Source organism: Callithrix jacchus, chromosome 15 (assembly GCF_049354715.1).
Source record: "Callithrix jacchus isolate 240 chromosome 15, calJac240_pri, whole genome shotgun sequence".
NCBI classification, from domain to species: domain Eukaryota; kingdom Metazoa; phylum Chordata; class Mammalia; order Primates; family Cebidae; genus Callithrix; species Callithrix jacchus.
In genome coordinates, this window is record NC_133516.1 from 16275047 (window position 1) to 16296139 (window position 21093).

The window sequence follows — 21093 nt, forward strand, 5'->3', positions numbered from 1 at the left end:
TCGCTCTTGTTACCCAGGCTGGAGTGCAATGGCGCGATCTCGGCTGACTGCAACCTCCGCCTCCTGGGTTCAGGCAATTCTGCCTCAGCCTCCAGAGTAGCTGGGATTACAGGCACGCGCCACCATGCCCAGCTGATTTTTTTGCATTTTTAGTAGAGACAGGGTTTCATCATGTTGACTAGGATGGTCTTGATTTCTTGACCTCGTGATTCATCCGCCTGGGCCTCCCAAAGTGCTGGGATTACAGGCGGGAGCCACCGCGCCCGGCCAGTCTTTGCATGTTTAGAAGGAAATGGTATAACAGTTGATGGGCTAGAATTCTGCAAAGTCCTGAGAACCCACATTGATAACCTCAAAGTCTTAGCTTTTCAAAGCCTCCTCAGCCTTTTTAGTCAATTGGAGATATCGCCAATTAATTTTTTTACATCGTTTATGATAGCGATAGCAAAGACCTGGAGCCAACCCAAATACCCATCGACGGTAGACTGGACAGGGAAAATGTGGCACATATACACCATGGAATATTAGGCAGCCATCAAAAACAATGAGTTCGTGTCCTTTGTAGGGACATGGATGAATCTGGAAACCATCATTCTCAGCAAACTGACAAAAGAACAGAAAATCAAATACTGCATGTTCTCACTCATAGGTGGGTGTTGAACAATGAGAACACACGGACACAGGGAGTGGAGCATCACACACTGGGGTCTGTCGGGGAGAAATAGAGGAGGGACAGTGGGGAGTTGTGGAGAGATAGCATGGGGAGAAATGCCAGATATAGGTGATGGGGAGGAAGGCAGCAAATCACACTGCCATGTGTGTACCCATGCAACAATCTTGCATGTTCTTCACATGTACCCCAAAACCTAAAATGCAATTAAAAGAAATTGTTTTACATCGTCATTTGCTATTAGATCAAGTTACCCTCCTGTATTCATACAAATTAATTTAAAAACCAACTGCAGAATTTTCACTTACGCTACTGAAGCCAACTTGTAGCTCTTCACCCTAGATCGTAAATATCTTTTTAATTTTCAGTTATTTAATGAACTCATCAGTTCTCCCAGATTTGTAGTGTCTCAAATTTTACCAAATGGGCTTTTGTATTCAGGACATTTATTTTCATTGCCTCTACCTTTAATCAACCTGTGAACTTACTTTCCCTCAAACTCTCCTCTGGGTCCTCAGGAGGCTCCCCTCTCCAGTGAGGCCCGCTCTGTTTATCCACTGCTTGTGACTCTCAGGCTGCTCATCTTCCACAGCAAAGACCGACATTTAAATCTTTCCCATCTGAAAAACAAAATTCTTTTCTGGCACAAAATTTCCATTCCCTTTCAGCCTTCATCCTCTTTCTCATTTTCTTTTCCAGTCAAGTTTCTGGAGAGAGGAATATTTCCTGAGTTCTCCTTATTTCTCTTCTCCAATGAGCTCCTCCTCTCTATTGCTTCTGTACTCCTTGTTCCAATGAAACCGCTGCCAGGTGGAGCCCTTAGGGACCCTCTGGCGGCCAAATCCAGTCAACCCATTTTCTGTTCACACCTACTTTAACTTTTCTGTTGAGTATGTTTTTGTGAATGATTGTCTCCTTACAGCAATCTTTCTTTAGTTTTTCGCACATTGTTTTCCTTTCTCCTTCCTACGCCCGGACTGCCTACTTCTGCTGTAATCTCGAGGAGCTCGTTCCCTTTCATCCTTTGCAAACTGCCTCTGTCTTTGCCTTCTCATTCTCCTCCAGCGGCTCTTCAAGTGTGGCTCTGGAACCATTTGTGCCAGAAACACCCAAGGAGCTTTCTGCTTGCTACAGGTATGACTGGGGTTCTAGTCCAGACCTACTGTATGGAGTCTCTGGAGGTGGGTAGGAATGTGTGTTTATAAGCTATCTCTCCTGGACACTCTGACACTTTCCCTGGGTCACACTTCCCCCCTTCCCCCCACCCCCGACAGGGTCTCGCTCTGTCACCGAAGCAGGAGCAGTGGTGTGATCATGCTCACTGCAGCTTCGATCTTCTAGGCTCAAGTGATCCTCCTACCTCAGCCTCCTAAGTACCTGAGACTACAGATGTGCATTACCACACCTAGCTTTTTTTTTTTTTGAGACAGCGTTTTGCTCTTGTTGCCCAGGCTGGAGTACAATGGTGTGATCTCAGCACACCGCAACCTCTGCCTCCCGGGTTCAAGAGATTCTCCTTCCTCAGCCCCCTGAGTAGCTGGGGTTACAGGCATGCGCTACCACACCCAGCTAATTTTGAATTTTTAGTAGAGACTGGGTTTCTCCATGTTGGTCAGGATGGTGTCGATCTCCTGATCTCAGGTGATCCACTCACCTCAGCCTCCCAAAGTGCTGGGATTACAGGCATGAGCCACGGCACTGGCCCAATTTTTTGTAGAGATGAGGCTTTGCTATGCTGCCCAGGCTACAGGCCATACTGTGTGTGTGTGTGTGTGTGTGTGTGTGTGTGTGTGTGTGAGAGAGAGAGAGAGAGAGAGAGAATGAAAATGAGAGAGACAGGGTCTCACTCTGTTTCCCAGGTTGGAGTGCAGTGCCGGGATCTCAGCTCACTGAAGCTTCCACCTCCTGGGTTCAAATGATTCTCATGTCTCAGCCTGCTAAGTAGGCTGTGTGATGGTGTGCGCACCATCACACCTGGCTAATTTTTGCATTTTTAGCAGAGACAGGGTTTCACCATGTTGCCGAGGCTGGTCTCAAACTTTTGGCCTCAGTGATCTTCCCACCTTGGCCTCCCAAAGTGCTGGGATCACAGGCATGAGCCACAGTGCCTGGTCTGTAGGCCATATTTTTTTTAACGTTTTTCAGTTTATCCTCCCTGCTGCTACCTTGACCCCACCCCACTGCTCTCCTCCCTACGAAGAGATGCTAAGCTCCATATCCTGGCATAAAAGACCTTTTGTGATTTGGCCGATGTGCTCTGTGCTCCAGAGATGTCCTTAACACATCTGCTTGCTCCCACCCTGAGACTGGAAGTTCCGACTGCCAAAACGCCCTCCACCAATTTTCACTTGCACTCACCTTCAGATCTCAGAGTGGGAAAGAGTTCCCAAATGAGAGGAACGGCCTAAACCCCAGTGTTGGCTCTGCCATTGATAAGTCACATGATACAATGATTATACAACCCTGAGCCCCAACTCATATGTAAGCAAGGAGAGGATATAAACTGATTTCAGTTTTGGAATACTTAAAACAGTCAGAAATGCAGCTGGGCACGGCTCGCGTCTGCAATCCCAGCACTTTGGGAGGCCGAGGCAGGCAGATCACCTAAGGTCGGGAGTTTGAGACCAGGCTGACCAACATGGAGAAAACCCGTCTCTACTAAAAATACAAAATTAGCTGGATGTGGTGGTGCATGCCTGTAATCCCAGCTATGCTGGAGGCTGAGGCAACCGAATCAGTTGAACCCAGGAGGCAGAGGTTGCGGTGAGCCAAGATGGCGCTATTGCCTTCCAGCCTGGGCAACAAGAGGGAAATACAAATTTGGTACGTTGTGAAAGGCGTAGTAACAAGTGGCAGCCACCAGATAGCACTAGAGGATCTCATTTAGCACAAACTCTGGGCTTTGTCTGCGTGACAAACTTCATTCTCGGGGTGGTCCACTAGAATTTGGTGCTGATGGGTGTCATCGGCTCCAAGTCTAACCTTTATATGAGACTATTATGAGACAGAGGAGCAGAATTTGTCACTTAAAAACCTCACTTTGGGGGAGGCAATGAAACTAGTCGTTAGTTGTTTTTAAACGCACAAAATTAAAAAGCAGCACTTTCCTTGCTGACTGGTGCATTTTGAAGGCTGTCCCAGTACTCCAACCTTACAGCTCCTTTTTGGACCTCATATGCAGGACACATGGAAAGAGTTGTTTTGTTCAGGTTCTAGTGGAACCATCTGCACATTCCTCACTCTCTGCGGGAAGCAGGAATTGATCACAGGAAATGACCTCGGCTGTTTTGGGAAAGACTGACTTCCCATCCCTGGGGCTTTGAGCAAATCTGGGTAGTTGAGGGGCTGAGGAGGTAATTGCAGACCCTCATGTGGCTGGGTTTGAATCTGAGACTCCTCTGAGGATCTGATGAAAGTCATGGACAATTCCCCACAGAATACTCATAATATGCAGATGATTTCAGCAGCTTCGCAGAACTTTTGTCTAGGGACCCAGGCTATGGACTATTTAGGGTTCTTCTCAGCTTTAAGAACCTAATGTCTTATAGCTGTGCTTCATAACCAGCTATGCATGTTGGCAGCTTTCCAATTTGTAATAAGACTAAACTCTTGGTTGTTTCCTCTGGAGATACAATTTCTCATCTGGGGGTGATGAATCCCACTCTTTAGGTAGTAATACCTAAATAGTGGATCATCCATTAGATTTGCACTTTTCCTACTAGCACTCAGCCCCTTAGAGAGTCTGCCTTCTGGAGCTCTGCTGCAGGGGAGGCTAAAGAGCCACATACCTCCCCAGTCAGTGCCTGCTGGTTGGGAATGTGTCCTGGCCACACAGGAAGGAAGTGAAGCTTCTTGCCATGTGGGTGTCTACATCTCAGTCCTCAGTTTTCTTTATAAATCTTTCTGTGTGCTAGGAAGCTCCAGGAACTCAGCCTGCTTTTCTCTACACCGGACATCTGCTCCATATGCTCACACTTTTGGAGTTCTTCGCATACTGAAGCTCGTGACCTAGAAGCCTCATAAAACAAAATAACTAACAATGATCCTGGGATTAGAATCCTCAGTCTGGTCTTGGCTCTGCCATTTATTAAATGTGGGACTCTGGCCTCAATTATAACATAGGAAGAAGAATTCCTGTTTCTTGTCTTATTGGGTTCTTTCATTTTTCTTTAACAAATATGCACTGAGCACCTGTTACATGCGACTCCCTGTCCTAAGCACGGTGGATACAGTGAATGGAACAGACATGATTCTCTGTCTTGATGAAGCTGACAATCCAGGGTAGTTTGAGAATCAAATCAGAAAGTATCTGAACACCTTCTGTTAAGTGCAGAGTGCTCTACTGGCACGCTCTTCCTACTGCTTTTGCTTGATATCAACAATCTTGATCTAGGGAGCAGTGAATCGTTTGAAAACTCATTGTAACACAGCTCTCTTCTCAGCACGCAGCAGTGCCCTCGTGACACGGTGAGTGCAGACGTTCCTGGGGTACCGGATAGAGCCCCGATTCTCTCTCAGCCTTGACTGAACTCATGAGGTCTCCTGGACTCTAGCAACACCCATACTTTCACCTTGCATGCATTTTTTTTTTTTCCACAATGCCCTGAGCCTTCCAGGAAAATTGACTCACCCAAACAAGCAGGTCAAGATTTCCATTTGATCTTATTGCTTCATGTGGTCCTAAATTCCCAGAGCCATAAATTACATATAGAATGTAAATTAGTGTTAGTAATGGGAAGCTGGGAGGCCCTCATCTCCCATTTCCACTCTTATACCCTTTTTTTCTCCCTGTCTCTTATCCCCTTTTCCTCTCCTGGTCCCCTGGTTGAGTCGGGCTCATATCTGGGCGAGGAGCCATCAGTGGATGGGCTATAGCTGAGCATCAGTGGCCCAGTGGTTCCAACTGCTCAGAGGACTTCAAGTCAGAAAATGGGGCTCTTCCTTATTCCAAGGGTTTAGAAATATAAAATGTTGACTGTACTTCTTTCAGTTACAGAAATAATATATGCCCCTCTTACTGGGGGGCTTTAAATGGACATTGAGGCTTTCAGACAAGACTTGCACGTTCACTTGGGAGAGGGTGTGTGTGTGTGGAGATCACTAAAATCTGCATTTTGATTGAAGAACACGTCAGAGCTATTTCTGTTCTGTGAAAATTATTCAGAAAACTCATTTTTTTTCTGGACAGAGTGAAAAAGGCAGGGAAAGGAGGAATTAGTGATTAGGGATTTTGAATTCTTCTCTCTTATTTCTGAGAAAATTGAAAAATGTGTCTGTTCTCGGTTAAAGAAGACATGTTGCTCATGCCTGTAATCTCAGCACTCTGGGAGGCCAAGATGGTGGATCACCTGAGGTCAGGAGTTCAAGACCAGCCTGGCCAACATGGTGAATCCCTGTCTCTACTAAAAATACAACAACAACAACAAAAATTAGCTGGGAGTGGTGGTGCACCCCTATGATCCCAGCTACTCGGGAAGCTGAGGCAGGAGAATTGCTTGAATTTGGGAGGCGGAGGTTGTGGTGAGCCGAGATTGGGCCACTGCACTCCAGCTTGGGCAACAGAGCAAGATTCTGTCTCAAAAAAAAAAAAAAAAAAAAAAAAAACTCCACGGGAAATGTTCATGAACAAAAAAATTACAGGCAATTACAATTACACATTCTCTGAATATCAGCAGTGTCCTGAAGGTGCAGTCAGGTGCTTTGAGGGCTCCCTCCGCCTCAGCCGAGGGCAACGCTGTCCTTCCAGATGTTCAGCCCCAAAGTTGTGCTGCTGCTTCTGACCCCTCTCTTTCTCTCATGCCACACATCACACATCCAGCCAGCCAGGAAACCCTACTGACTCCCTTTTTCAAGACTATCTAGCACCCACCTACTTGTTACATCTTCTACTGTATGCCACGGCTGTGACCCGAGCTGTCATCACTTCTCTCCAGAAGGGTTGCGAGCTTCCTGGCTGGTCTCCCTACTTCTACCTTTCCACCCTACACTCCGTTTTAAAAGCCACAGCCAGAGTCATCCTGTAAGGCGGAAGTCACATGGATTTATTACGTTCATCCCCTTGTAAGCCCTTCCATTAAAAAAAAAAATTAAAAACGACTTGTATTTTCTACGGATCACTGGAATATCCTGACAGACTGTGCAGAGCCTGCTTATGCTTTGTTTAGCAGCATTAACCGTACTAGCTCTTGGGTTAGGGTTTACTTCTTTCATTTATTCTTAAAGACAGAACATTTCTGGAAATGAGGTAATAGCGGAAGTAGGTTGAGGTTTCAGGGAGGTTGTTAATTTTTACTTCCTGCTAGCTAAATTGGGCCTGCGGTTCTCCTGAGAAGCCCAGAGCAGTGATTTTAGCAGAGCTCTGCCAGGTCCAAGGGATCCATCCAAGGCTGTATAAGAAGTCGGTTGGGGAAAACCTAAGAGCCCATGCAAAGTCTACTGGAAATAAATGAGTCTTGGATGAGCTTCATTAATCTGCAAACATTCCCTGCATTTCCCCCTCACCCATGGTCTTTTCCTTCAAGGGGTTCTTTGCCAATCAAGTTCCTAGATCTTTATAATGCAAATGTGATCTGAAAAACGGGTGGTGATATTGAGGACAGGAAATAATTATTAACTGCTGTTTAGGTGCCAGACACTGTTCTAATAATTTTATATCCATTTATTTATTCACACATTCAACAAACATATTTTGAGTATGTGAATCCAAAATTATCTGAGATGGGTTTCTTTCAATTTAGAAAGTTTATTTTGCCAAGGTTAAGGACGCATCTTGTAACAGTCTCAGCAGGTCCTAATGACATGTGCCCAATGGTGGCTGGGGCACAGCATGCTTTTATGCATTTCAGGGAGGGATGAAACATGTAAGATATACATTGGTTCTGTCCGGAAAGGCGGGACAACTCAAAATGGGGGCTTCTAGGTCATAGGTAGATAAGAGGCAAAAGGCTGCATCTGTGTGGGTCTTTGATCAGCCTTTCACTGAAGGCACAGTTTACATATGAGAGGGGATAGAGGAGGAATAGTCATTTATGCCTTAGTCTGACTCACTGAATCTGCATTTTTACATAAACAATAGGGCAGAGAAAGCAATTGGATATGCATTTGTCTCAGGTGAGCAGAGGAATGACCTCGAGTTCTGTCTGTCCTTTGTCCTTTGTTCAGCACCTATGAAGATAAGCTATCGATTTGTGTTGCCAGGGTGAAATTCAACAGAACTGGTTTAAGGCAAAGATCTTAAAAGGCCCACAAGGAATTTCCTTGAAGGCAAATTGTGAGGGAGGTACATTTTGTAGCTACCTTATTTAGTATTAAAATGGGAGGCAGGTTTGCCTGATGCAGTTCCCAGCTTGGCTTTTCTCTTTCACTTCGTGATTTGAAGGTCCTGAGATGCATTTTCCTTTCACAAGTACCTATTATACACATGAATCAACAACAACAACAAAATAAATCCCTGCTCTTGAGAGCGTATAGTCTAGCACAGGGAGGTAAAACATATATTATAATCACATGAATAAGTAAATTATATTGTACGTTAGGAGGTGATGGGGCAGGGATAAGGACAGGAATTGAGAGCAGGGATTATAATTTTAACTAATTGCAATCCAGGCAGACCTCATTGAGGAAGTGACATTTAAGCAGAGGTGGTAAGAAAGTTATCTCTGTGGGTACCTGAGGGGACGGTGAGAAGGACCAGCCAGTGCATGGACTCTAAGGGGAGCAACTTGGATTCTCTAGGGCCAGCACGGAGCCCTGTGGCTGGAGTGGAGGAAGGAGGGGAATAAAAGCAATGAGATATGCGGGTGGGCAGAGGCCATGAAGGGCCTAAGGAGCCACTCTAGGGCTTTGACTTTCTCTCCAAATCAAATAGGATCAAGTAGGGAGCCTCTGAGGACTTTGAGCTGACTGAATGCAACTTGTGTTTTACAAGATCTCTCTGACTGCTGAGTCGAGATGGACTATAGAGTGTGGAATACTGGGAATACAAGTAAGCAACAAGGAGGAAGGGTCCCCGTTGGGGAAGAACAACTGTGGGTTCAATGACTTTATTCAGCAGGCACAATGACCTTATTCCACACATGGCCCCCTTCAGCAGGACCCTAAAAAACTTCCCTCCAGCCCCTGCATCTTTGCAGATAGTCCCTTCTCTGCTGTGCTGCCCACTGCAACCTTGCAACAAATTTTCATACTTTCTCTCATAACTCTGCCTTTTTAACCTACAACTGTCTTGGTAAATTCCTTTACACCTGCAGAGTCGGCCCTGGCCACTTATACCCATGACATAGGGTGCAAGAGTGGAAGTCCAGAGACCAGTCAGGAGGCGATTGCAATAATTCTAGGGAGATATGATGTTAGCTCAGCAGAGGAAGCGAGAAAGGTTTAGATGCCACATAGGGTTTAAATGTAGCTCCAATCAGACGCCTTGACTAGTGAATCTGTGGTGTGAGAGAAAGTGAACAGTTAAGAATGGCTACCAGGTTCTGGCCTGAGATCCTGGAAGGATGAAGTTGCCCATTACTGAGAGGTGGAAGAATACTGGTGATGAGGCATTTGGAGGAACGTGAGGAGTCCAGTTTGGGACATGTTAAGCTTGTTGGTGTCTAGTGGAGTGAGCAGTGGGACAGGTGAGTCTGGGATTCAGGGAAGAGGCTTGACTGAAGGTATACATTTAGAAGTCTTTGGTACACAAGTGGTAGTTAAAACCTTGAGCCTGGATGAGTCCACTGAGGAAATGTGAGCACACACAGGGGAGGACCAAGGACAGGGCCCTGGGGGCTCCAATGTTAGGAGTCTCCGAGAAGATGAGAATGAGAAGGAGCAGTCAGTGGAAAAGGCCAAAGAAGGCCAGTGTGGTGCTGTGCCACAAGCCAGGGAAAGGGAATGCCTCAAAAAGCAAGCAAAGATTGGCTGCATCCAATGTTGCTGGTGGCTCAAGTAAGAGCACGGCTGAAAATCAGCCTCTGGGTTTAGTAATGTGGACTCACTAGTGCCTCGGACGAGAACTCTTTACGTGGACTAGTGAGCATGAAAGTCTTAGATTGAGTCTCTTTAAGGGAAATTAGGAGGAGAAGAACTGGAGACAGTGAATACATCAACACAGGAATTTTTGCTGCAAAGTCTTGCAGAGAGAGGGGGTGGAAGGCAGAGGAAGTGGAGTCAAAGGAAGCTAAAAACTATTTTTTTTTAAATAATGGGACAAATAACAGCCTGTGTGGATGCCTATGAGAATGATGCAATAGAGAGGGAAAAACAAACATCATAGGAGAAAAAAGGAAGCACTCTTTAAACAATGTCTTTGAGTAGTTGAAAGAGGGTAAGACCCAGCCACTCTAGGTGATTGAAGGGGTGGACCTCATCATAGTCTACTGGCTGCCATAGCGAAGTACCACAGAATGGGTGATTTAGGCAACAGAAATTCATTGTCTTACAGTTCTGGAGGCTGAACACTCAAGATCAAGGTGTGAGCAGGGTTGGTTCTAAGAGCTGTAAGGCAGAACCTGTTCCCTGCCGCTCCCCTGGTTTCTAGTGTTTGCTCGTGATCTTTGGTGTTCCATGGCTTATGGGTGGGTCACTCCGACCTCAGCCTTCATCTTAATCTGGCATTCTCCCTGTGTGCATGTCTGGGAATACACTTTTCCTCTTTTTAAGAATCGGTCATATTGATTTAGGGGCCCACACTCCTCCAGTATAACCTCATCTTAACTAATTACATCCACAAAGACCTCATTTCCAAACGAGGACATGTCCTGAGGCACTGGGGATTACGACTTTAACCTATGAATTTTTGGAGTACACAATATAGCCCATAACAGCTCTAGACAGGAGATGGGAATTTGTCTTTAGTAATAAAAGGTAAGGTCGAGGATTTGTTTGAACATACTGGCAGTTTTATGGGTGTATTTGTGAGAGTCCATAGAAATGCTCATCTAATTGTTTCCATTTCCTCAGAGATGAGGAAAGCAAGGCCAGTTGCCGAGGGTGTGGGCAATGGCAGACTGAAAAGAGGGGAAGCTGTAAAAACGTTTCTAGCAGGTGGGAGAGTAAGTGAAATAAGACAATACAATATGGTAGCCAGGTAACCTTAAGGGCACACCTGTGGTCCTGGGTCCTATATTTAAAGCAGGGCAGTTTGTGTGGTCATAGGTATTTCCCAAGCTCCTCTCAGTTGCATGGTGGCAGGCAGAGAGTAAAAGGAGAGTTCTGATTAACTCTCCTAGGGTGGTGGTTTTGGAAAGCGAGTATAGCGCACAGAAGAGAAGGAGAGGCAAGGGAGTGTAATGACAAGGAAGTTGTAGTGATAGACCCTCAAGAGAAAAATTAGATAAGAGGGAAGAAAGGACTCTATGTGGAGATACTATGATTACACCGATTTTACAGGTGTGTTAAAGTCATGCACAGAGGTTTGATCAGCGGCAGAGCCAGAATCCAAACCCAGACAGCGTGGCTCCAAGCACATAGCTCTCTACGAGAGAGACACAGGTTCAGAAAGGTGGGAGGATGGAGGCAGGAAAGACAGGGCATCAGATTAGAGTTACAAAACTGATTCCTTCTGCTGACTCCCCACATAACCGTAAGGGAGGCATTCCTGTTCCCTGTAATAGGATATTCCATGACTGCAATGATTTCTCTCTCATCTTTGGAGAAGGATCATTTTAATTTTACAGACCTCCCACCCTCCTTTTCTTTCTTTTCTTAAGCGTACACAGTGTTTCACTATTCACAAAGTCGTTCATGTTCATTTTCACACTTTGTGTCCACAATCACCTTGTGATAGCAGTTATTACTATTGCTACTTTCAAGATCAGACAATGTGGCTTGGGATAGTGAGGAGATGAGCACAAAAGCCGTTTCATAGAAGACCTTGACTCCAAGTCTAAATTTCTAACTTTAAATTCAATTCTCTTTCAATTTCCTGAAATGCTTTCTTCTAAAAATAGTGTTTTCCTGAGTTTGAAATAGATGAATTGGAGAGCAGGTGTACCCCTGAGAATGAAGGAGTTTGTACTAGATTAGCACTCTTCTGAGAGTCTGCAGCATCAATTCACTCAGTGATTGTGGTGTTAGAGTAAACAACTGCTCGCATGCTTTCCACCCTTGACTCTAGGATATGTCGGGAAATAAATGTCTACGTTTACAGAAGTAAGCCTCGATTAGAATGTTTATATGTCGGGAAATAAATGTCTACGTTTACAGAAGTAAGCCTCGATTAGAATGTTTAGATCATGTTTAGTATGGCACATGAATTTGTCTTATTTGTTCTTGGGGCTGTTTTTTATATAAACAAAAATGCTTCTAAAACATTTGGTAAGCCTCCTTAGTAAAGTGTCTTAATTGGAACATTTGTTCATTAATTCATCAAACTTTTAATCCCTTGTTATGTGCCTGGAATGGTTGTATCTTTGTCTTTAGGAAGTTCATAATTCATCAGTTAAGAGAGACCTATAAATAAACACCCACCCTATAAATGCTGTAGGAAAAATATGTATGAAGAGTGAAGGAACACAGAGCTGGGACTGAGCACCTACCTGGGCAGAGAGAGGAGGGCTTCAAGTTGGAGGTGACATTGAAGCTTCTTAGGGGAGTTTCCCTTGGTAGTGCAGGAGAACAATCACACAGCTACCACAGCTCTCCTGAGATTGGTCTTGGTGTGACCACACACCTGGAATGACAAAGCCTATACTACACTTATACTTTAAGACAAGCAATGAGCAGAATGATTCTTTTAGCTCTGAGATTTGGATTATGTTTGAATCTCATGTATTTCCCATGAGATTCAAGAGATAGACACTGTGACCAACATGATGAGGGACAGGAAAGAGGGCATGAGCAGGCAGCATTGAGGCTTCATCAGCGCTTCTTGGATGGGACAGGCTTGTTGTCCATCTTTTGTTTCTGCAATCAGTAGAAACAAACGAGGTCTTCCTGTTTCAGGGGGAAGTACGGAGGACTGGCATGGAGAGACTTGACCAGTGACCCACACACTGCTAGATTCCCGGCCCACAGCTTCTCCTTCCTCAGCCACAGCTTACAGAGCGGATACAGTCTCTGGTAATGAGCTTACGGATGACTTTTTCTTTTCATGCTGTTATCTTTACTTTCTGAGACACTGATTACCACCTGCAGAGGTCTGTTTTACAGACCCTGATTTAACAACCAGATGAGTGAATGCACTTACACACACCAGAATACCGTGCATTTGAGTGGGCCAGGGATGGTCATCAGCTGCTTTTAGAGGGCAATTGCCCCTAAGCAACCATGATTCCCGGTTCTTCCTTGCATTTATTTAGCATAGATTTAGTAACAGATGTTCTAAGTTGACACACTTGTGGATAATTAATATTGTTAAAATTAATATTGTGGTTTTACGAATGCTAGAAGGTTTTATTTCTGGGGCCCAGAGCAAATACCATTAACGGGTAATTCCCCTTCTCCCTCCCCGTGAGAGGACCATCCAGCACAAAGTTTATATGAGTAAACAGAGTAGAGACAAAGGGGTGTGGGGTAAGCAGACTTAACTGGGGAAGCTTTTGTTATCCTGATCTTTTATCCCATGACTTAAAATTCTAACATAATGAACTGGCTGCCTTCAGCCCATTCTATTAAAACCTTTTGGCCTTTCAAAAGGTTTGAGACTAGAATCTTCTAACTTACCTTAATATTTCCCTAATATTTTGCCAGTCACCCTGAGTGAATCCCAACAACTTTCCATATTTGCCGCCATGGAAATGTTTTAGTTAACCTTGAAATAGTAGCGTATTAATGAACCTCAAAAAGTGAACATATAGGGATTTAAGTAAATGGCTTCTAAGACCCATTCTAAGTTAAAATCTGATTTTAAAGAGAGAAGAAGTAGAAATAGAGGGAAAAAGAGAGGAGCAAATGACTTTCGATAACTATAATACATTCTTTGAATGCCTTTTCATAGTGGCTGTAATTTATTAAGCTTCAGGTGTTGTGGAAAACACTTAACAGAGTCAGGTTAACTATGCACACATAAGCACTAGGGGCTAGTCTTTCAAACACATATATTCACCCCAGAATAGGGAAAGGCAACATAGTGAAATATTTAAAGTTTCTTTTTTTTGTCTTTGGATTATGTTTGGATTCATGTATTTCCCAAGTTTCTCTGAGCCCAGTGCTAATCAAATTTACAGCTCCTCTACATGTGAGCTTGGGCAGAATACCTCCCTAGACCTGGAGAGTCTGAAGACCCATAATAGTGCTGTAAGTCTTCACCTCAAACTCCCTTCACAGAGCCCAGCCGCAAACCACATGAATGAGTGCAATAGGACAGCGCCTCCTAGTGCTGGGGCCCCAGAGGCGGGGATGTACCTGTGACAGTCAAGAGAAGCTGGAACCCCTCCACACCCCACACCTAGGTCTGGCCACAGGCACAACTCATCAACTCATTGCCTGGAGCACACCCCATTCCTCCACCACAGGACTGGAGTCAGATTTTGGTAAAGAAAGAACAATCCCAGACGGCCTTGAAAGCCATCTCTAATGCGAAGTTGACCATGTTACCAAGCATTGCTAAATATTTAAGCAAACAAATATTGAGAAAGAAAGGAACAAAACTTAATAGAAAATAGTACCTGAGGAAAGAGAAAATTCAGTAAATAAAATGTAAAAACTATAATTAATATTTATATTTATAAAATAAGAACAAGCTGTTATGAAAAAGTACCAATTAAAGATCTTAGAAATGAAAAAAAAGGCTGGTTGAGAAGAAAAAGTCAGTAAGTGGCCTGCAAAGGCTTATTGGCTATACATAAAGAGAGAGTCCTGTGCTGCGGGACTGAATGGAGTGATGCTGTCAGTACTTAAACAGAAGGACCAAGAGAGAACAGACGGGAAAAGTGAAGACATTCAGAGGACAGGGTGGAAAATTCCAGTATCTGTAACAATAAGAGTACAAGATGGAGAGAAGAGACAAAATGAGTGAGAGAAAAAGTAAAGACATAATATAAGAAAAATCCCAGTGCCAGAGTTTTTAGATTGAAAGGGAACACCAGGTTTCTAAGCAGAATGAATGGGAAGAAAAATATCAACCCTAGACATGTTCTGGTCAAATTTTGGAAAATGAAAGGAAAGACAATATAAAAGCTTCTAGAAAGAAACCAAAGATTGTGTACAAAGGAGAGAGAACAGGACAATAATAAACAAGCTTCTGGTTGGCAATAATGGCTTCGAGAGAGTATAGTATCTTCAATGTTAGGAAGGGAAATAATTTTGAACCCAGAATTCTGTGCTGATTCTCAAACGATCATTGAAATGTAAGATAAAGTAAAAGTGTTTCAGGCAGACAAAAGTCTGCCCAATTCTCACTATGAGAATTCCTGAAAACTCTAATCTTTAAAATGAAAAAGGAATACAAGGGGAATTCATAGGAGAGAGAAGCGTTCCTGAATAAAGAAAGAAAATTTAAAATTAAATCTAATTGCTGGACTATTAAAAAATCAATATTAGATTCTAAACCCCAAATGTTCCCTATGTGAAATGTGGGAAGTAGGAAGTTATTGTTTTTGTTATTATAAACAGAGGAGAATATAGATAGCTTAATTTTAGATATACAAAAAATACATTTATTGTGTTGTTTGGACTATAGCAATAAGTGTGAACTGCTTTTGGAGTTTGAAAGGAAAATCAGCAAGCTATGAATAAGAAGAAAAAGAAAAGAATCCTTCATTAAAATGGGAATAACATTCTTAGCCAACCCCTCAATTGCTAAATAATTCCTTGATTCCCTTCTAACATCTGTTGGTTGACTATCTAAATAAGAGTAATAATGGGTAATGTTTACCAGGCTTAATGCCCAGTCACTACTCCACATTAATTAATAAGAATTTCTGGCCTAGTATAATGGCTTATGCTTGTAATTCCAGCACTTTGGGAAGCCAAGGCAGGAAGACAGCTTGAAATCAAGAATTCAAGACCAGCCTGAGAAACACAGTGTGAGACCCTGCCTCTACAGAAAACAAAAATAAATTAGCCGGGCATGGTGATGTGTGCTTGTAGTCCCAGCTACTCAGGAGGCTGAGGCAGGAGGATCACTTGAGCCCAGGAGTTCAAAGTTGCAGTGAGCCATGATCATCCCACTGTACTCCAGTCTGGACAATAAAGCAACACCCTATCCCTAAGAAAAAAAATCTCTGGGGGTGGGATCCAAGCAACAACAAGTTTGAAAACTCCCCAGGTAAGTCCAATGTGAAGCTGGGTTTGCTAACCAGAAGAAGAGAGAACAGGTCCTTCAAGGGAAAAGGTCTCATTTCAGGTGGGACTAGATGGCAGAGTGACAGTGGGAGGTCCCCAAACACGCAGACATTCCTTTCAAAATCTCACATCTCTGAGTTGTGAGAGTTGGTATGGAGGAGCTCTGCCGGTCCTGCCAGAGCCGAGGAACCCTAGTTCTGTAAGACCAGTCTCGGAAAAAATAGAATCCACTTACTCTTTTCTAAAATGTACCACGTGGGACCCGCGTGAGTGCAGAACTCACCGGTTTCTGGTTGTCGGAACTGGTACCCATCCTGCTGCTCTGTTTGTGCAGTTGCAGCCAAACGTGGGCCCCTTCTCTTTAGGAAATTGTTAGGCATTTGCCCACAGCCATGGGTCAAAAATCCCATGAAGACCTTTTTGGTTTACAGTGATGGTTGGGGTCCTTGCTCCCTGCTGCTGGTCCCAGGGCCAAGCCTTGCCCAGCCTAAAGTTCCTTCTCTTCTCCTTCCTGCCTGTTCAGGATCTACCGAGCTTCTCTGGGAAGTTGTCACTTCTTTCTCTGAACTTCTGGTCTCTCTTTTCCTGCCTTTCATATTACTTAAATATTCACTATCTTGGCTCCTAAGTAGATGGCCCCTCCTATCTGGTACTTCTTTTGAAATTCCCTGTATTAGTCCATTTTCACACTTTTATAAAGAAATACCCTAGACTGGGTAATTTATAAAGGTAAGAGGTTCACTTGGCTCACAGTTCCGCATTGCCAAGGAGGGCTCACAATACTTACAATCACAGTGGAAGATGAAGGGGGAGCAAGGAACTTCTTCACAAGGCAGCAGGAGAGAGAAGAGCAAAGGAGAAACTTCCAGACACTTACACAGAGACATCAGCTCTCCTGAGAACTCACTGGCTATCATGATAGCAGCACGAGGGAAAACTGCCCCCGTGATCCAATCACCTCCCTCCCTTGACATGTGGGGATTACAATTCAAAATGAGATTTGGATGGGGCACAGAGACCAACCATATCACTCCCCCAAACACTTGTTAGTTTCCAAAGTCCAGTATAATGAAGAAGCATTTTAACCCGCAGTCTCTGCATGTGTTCCCACGAGAACCCACCAGTGTGTGTGTCAGTCTCCTGAACCATTGACTTCTTTTCTCTATGCTGATATTCATATTCTGTCAGACAATTTGGGTGCAATTTGTCTCCGACATGATGAAATTCACTTGCCTTTACACAGCATGAGCTCTTCCCCATCCAGCACTCGTCAGCCTCAGGAAACACCATACTCTCTGCCTTCCAGTTAAAGCTGATTCTCCAGCCGCCTCTCGAAGGCTCTGTATTTTTGCTGGGAGAACATGCCACTCAACCTACTTCTCCATTCATCATCTCTGGAAGCCTTTGTGGACTCCCCACTTAGAGCTGAGTTCTCCTACCTCTGTGTTCCCTCACCATGGTGCTTCTCCCTCATGGCGCGGTCATCACTGTGGTAGTTTCTGTTGTTAAGCCACAGGAAACTCGAAAACAGAGGAAAAGTCTCTGTCTTCATGAATAACCAGCAAAGTGCCTAATGAAGATAAATATTTATCAGCCGAATGAATGAATCAATGATTGATTCTTAGATGACTTCAGTCCAGTTGACCAAGGAAAGCAAAGATCTTGAGCTGGGCTAAAAACCAGAGTTTAACAAGAAAGTTTGTCAGAATGCTTACTCCCAATTATGAGATCTCAGCTCAAAAGATTCATATTCAGTAGGACCAAGGCTTGGCAATATGTGTTTTTAAAAGCCTCCCAGTTGAACCTAATTGATCAGCTCTGGTGACCCGCTGATGATTTGGAGATTCTTCTTTGGAAAACTCTGTGCTTTTGCATTTCTCCCAGGGCTTAGGGACAAGAACAACGTGGCACATCACTCAATCTGTTTGGCTCCTCACTCTCTAGGGAGGCTGAAGAGGCCACTTGCTTCTCTAGCATTCTGACCCTGCATAAGGAAAACCATTTACAGCCTGAAGCCCCCTGAGGGCTGGGCCCTAGGCCAGAAAGAATGCAAGCAGAATGCTAGAGCAGAATGTAGAATGCAGAGCAGAATCCTGTGCTCAAGCAGAATGCAGAGCCATGGAGCCTAACCTGACAGCAGATCTGCATGCATTTTGGCTAACTTCTAAATCCAAGAGGAATTGAGGAAAATAGAGCAACATTTTCCTATTAGGGTCCTGTCATTCCATTACTGCCCGATGTGACTGACAAACCCAGTATGAGCAGTCTGCCTTTCAGTCTCTGTCTTTTTCTAGATGAGTACTGACTCAGTGTTTTCCTTTAATTAATATTCATTGTGATAAAAAATTGTACTCATTCACTTTTAATTATTTCTTTCTTGCATAAACAGGCTTTTAATAACAGATCTTTTAGGGTGGAAACACAAGCGCTCCGCTCTCAACTTTGGTGCCAGGAAAGCTGCCTCTGCTATTGATAAAGGGGATTTCAATTTGTCACTTGGTGCAGTGGAAGGAGCGGTGGGTGGAAAGTTAGCTCTTCTAACTTTTAGCTCCAGCTCTGCAAAAGCTATTGGAGGTTCTTGGGCTAACTCCTTTCTCCCCCATGCCTCAGCGTTTGTGTCCAAAAAATGGTGATTGAACCAGATCAGTGGTTCTCATCCACTGGTGTATATTGGGATTACTTAGGGAAATTGTTTAAAAATACCAAAGAGCAGGTCACATTTCAGACTGATTACATGAAAATCTCTATGAGTAGGACCAAGGCACCACTATTTTAAAAAAGATTTCCAGGTGAAAAATTTAAATACTGAATACGTCAGGACTGATAATTGCTGACACGGGCATCATTCTCACCAGACTTGGAGTTGCCTGTGGCTGCTGCTTGGGTTTCAGATCACACAGGGCTCAGGAGAGAGGCTGGGGCAGGCCTCATGCAACAGCTCGGCTCTGCTCTGTGCTCTTCTGTGCTGAGGCCTCACCACCTGCCTTGCGCTTAGTGGTGCACTCTGGTAGAGGAGAGGAGGGAATTATATTGGCTGAGGACTGGCTGTGGGTCAGACACATTCAACATTTCATCTGTCAGCCATTGGATATGTATATTTCATGTCTGCTATGCTCCAGCATGGGGGATTTAATAGTGGTGAGTGAGGCAGTTTCTGCCCTCATGGCACCTAAGAAATAGTAAGAAAGAAAAACTTTATTTTTATTTTATTTTACTTTTCTTGGAGATGGAGTTTCATTCTTGTCGCCCAGGCTGGAGTGCTGTGAAGTGATCCCAACTCACTGAAACCTCTACCTCCTAGGTTCAAGTGATTCTCCTGCCTCAGCCTCCCAAGTAGCTGGGATTACAAGTGTGTGCCACCACACCCAGCTAATTTTTGTATTTTCAGTAGAGATGGGGCTTCACCCATCATGTTGGCCAGGCTGGTCTTGAACTCCTGATCTCAGGAGATCCACCCACCTTGGCCTCCCAAAGTGCCGAGGATTACAGGTGTGAGCCACTGCAACAGACCGGGAGAAAGACTTTAAACTGGTAATTGACAATTACACAAGTTTAAGGAGTTGTGAAGGAAAAGTACAGGTTGCTATCAGAGCACAGAAGAGTTGTGGGGGAATGTTTGTGAAGGAAATCTTCTTCAGGACGCAGTGTTTAAGACCTAAGACCAGAGGACCAGAAGTTCTTTCACTTAATAGTTGGGAAGGAGCTTTTGAGTCAGAGAATGTTCCTACAACAAGGCAGATGTTATCACTCTTACTTTACAGAAGAGCAAACAGGTCCAGAGAAGCTCAATGTTTTTCCTGAAGTCCAGAGAAACCACTCTGACTCTTTTCAGCCCTGAGGGATATTAGAAACCACTGAAATCACATGTGGGGCAGAGATGGACAAAATGACTTTGGCTACAGCTGGACAGGGTCAGAATAAACTTGAAATAGAGAAGAAATGAGAAGGCAGCCTAGAAGCAGAAAAGGCCACCTGCTAGGCTGCACAAAGGGCCACGTGTGGCCCTGGGAAGCCTGTCATGGTGTCCAACAGGAGTTCAGGATGGGAAGGAGTTCTTTGTGAGGCAGGTGGTACCAGAAAAGGAAGGGTTCGACAGCAGGGGATAGCTGCATAATCCCAGCAGGTGGTCAGAGCAGGGCAATCTTCCAGCTAGTAACAGGTTTCCCATTAGCCTAGGATTCAGACTCTGAGAAAAGCGAAGCAATGCCTTGCCAAGCAGGGCTGGACAAGGCCAGCATGCAGCTCTCCTAGGGAATGAGGTGAGCGCCATGTCTGGATGCCTGGGTGGAGTTTAGATGTGACTGACACAAGAGGTCAGAGCCAGCTCGGTGCTCGGAGAACTTGATGCTGAGGTCCAGAGCTTGGGCCTGAGGTGGTTTAAGTGTCTCAGACTAAGGATGGAATCTGGGCTGAAGGTTGTATCCAGCCTTATCCTATGGGGGGGTCCTATACTTCCAGCAGTCGGGGGAGCAGGCATGCAGAGGTGGGAGGCAGGTACTTGACCATCCATTCTAATGGTTCTCAGTGGTCATGAGATTCTCCTTTCCACAGAGAATCTACTTCAGCATATCTGGGGTGAGAATGGATATCTTGACAGAGCTACACTGATGATTCTAATGCAAATTTCTAGTTGAGAATAACTGATCTAAAACAACATTTCCAGTTTTCAGATGAAACTGTGGCCTAGAGAAAAGTAACTTGTCTAAGGTCTTATGAAGATCAGAGTCAGAAATGGGATTAAAACCCTATTTTCTTCCTTCCCGGTTCAATGTACCTTAATGATTATGTTAGAAATTAACATCAACAGCAGTAAACAGCTCCTAAAATGCGCTTGCCATTCCCAGGTGTTTCCATGCTTCTGCACTCATCTGATCTTCACAACAGGGATTCTTTATGCCCAGGTAAGGGGTGAGCAAACAGAGGCTGTGTGAAGTGAAATGATTTGCTTGTGCAAGATCATATGGCTGGGCTGGAAAAAGAACTTATTCCTCTTTCCAAGTCCTGAGATCTTTTTCCTGCTTCAAGCATCAGATTATAAAGCTAGACTTTAGGCTTTTCTTCCAAGAGGCAAGACCTGACCTTTCTCAACCTGGATGGTCTAATGGCCTCCAGTCCATTTCCTGTGCCTGTCACCAGCAAGCCCTAATGGAGCACAGCAATAAGGCTAAAGGGGAGCCTTGTAATTAGTGGCCCCAAAGCAGAAGTGATGTTTG

At 44.3% G+C, this 21093-nt stretch overlaps 1 long non-coding RNA gene across 1 annotated transcript in view; it reads left to right on the top strand.

Annotated features, from left to right (window-relative positions):
- LOC144579422 (uncharacterized) overlaps positions 1-20788 on the top strand; it is a 44422-nt gene extending 23634 nt beyond the window's left edge. Inside the window, exons 2-4 of the long non-coding RNA XR_013526895.1 lie at positions 12599-12715; positions 15553-15863; positions 20725-20788. This is a non-coding gene — a long non-coding RNA (uncharacterized LOC144579422). The remainder of the gene's footprint in view (positions 1-12598; positions 12716-15552; positions 15864-20724) is intronic.
- The last annotated feature ends 305 nt before the right edge of the window (positions 20789-21093 follow it).